Source organism: Physeter macrocephalus, chromosome 1, assembly GCF_002837175.3.
Source record: "Physeter macrocephalus isolate SW-GA chromosome 1, ASM283717v5, whole genome shotgun sequence".
Taxonomy (NCBI): Eukaryota; Metazoa; Chordata; class Mammalia; order Artiodactyla; family Physeteridae; genus Physeter; species Physeter macrocephalus.
In genome coordinates this window covers 19,076,184-19,077,439 of record NC_041214.2, presented here as the reverse complement: position 1 = coordinate 19,077,439, position 1,256 = coordinate 19,076,184, and positions in this window count along the sequence as shown.

The following is a 1,256-nucleotide window of genomic DNA, read 5'->3' as shown; positions in this document are numbered from 1 at the left end:
CTTTTTTGAAAAAATACTGATTAAAGTTGGCTAACTGAACAAATGCATTTACCCCCATTAAAATGGAAATAAAGAGATTTTTAAAAATTAAAAAGAGGAGGAAATCACAAGAGCAACAAAATGTTAGAAGCTGAAAAATGGGAGAATTGATATCTGAGTTAGCAAATTGAGAAAGCTAAATCGTAAACTAGCAAAGAGGAAAACCAAGAAGCAACTCAATTCCCAGGATCGGCCACCCCAAAGCCCCAAATGCAGCTTAGTCAACTGCCTCTCTCCAAAACAGCAGAAGACTTGATGTTTTCCTCTGCAGGGGATAAGGGTCTCTAAGCCAGAATTCAGGGCACTAGGCATGATTAAGATTGGGAATACTATACTGAAAGCAGAGAGGTTTGAAAAACAGTTTGTATAATGAAGTGTTATAATTCCCAGCTCACATTCAACTTTCAGAACACTGGCAGCCAGGTATAATTAATCCCTTTAGTCAGGAAAGTAGACGTTTCCTCCCTGAAAAACTTAAACAGACCAAGAAAAAAGACATAAGGGCAATGACATTTCCCCTCATATAAAGGGCCCAGGCAGCTCCCCCTAGGGTAGAGACTGAATTCAAGGAGCTTTGCCCATGGCACAGAGTTTCCCATCAGCTTTAAAATATGAGTGAAGGGTAATGATTACCATACATCTGAAGAAAGCAAGCCTCTACCAAAGAATATAGAGACACAACATACAAGGTGAAAAAACCCAACTAGAGAGGGAACAGACTATGCCGGGAAATAAAAGCTCCCCCTGACCCCAAAGCTATTATTAACATCCTCAGAGAAGTAAAAAGATATTACACAAATATGATGCTATAAGAAAGAAAAAAAGAATCATTAGAAAACAAAAAAGAACTCCTGGAAATTTAAAATATGATCATAGATTTTTAAAACTTAACAGAAGGTGTAAGATGATAAAGTTGAGGAACTCTCAGAAAATAAAGACAAAGAAAAGGAAAATAGGAAAGAAGAGAGAAGACAATCAGAGGATGTCTGGAAGGTCCAATAGTCTCATGAATAGGAGTTCCAAAAAGAGAGGAGAGAATTAAGAATGGGGAGGAACTCATAATAAATGAACAATTCACGAAGATTTCCAAAACCAAGGAACACGAGCTGCCAGATCGATAGGGTCCAACAAACACCTGGTACAATGGATTAAAGCTGACCAAAACCAAAGCACATCCCTGAGAAATTTCAGAACTCCAGAGATAGGAGAAAATCCAA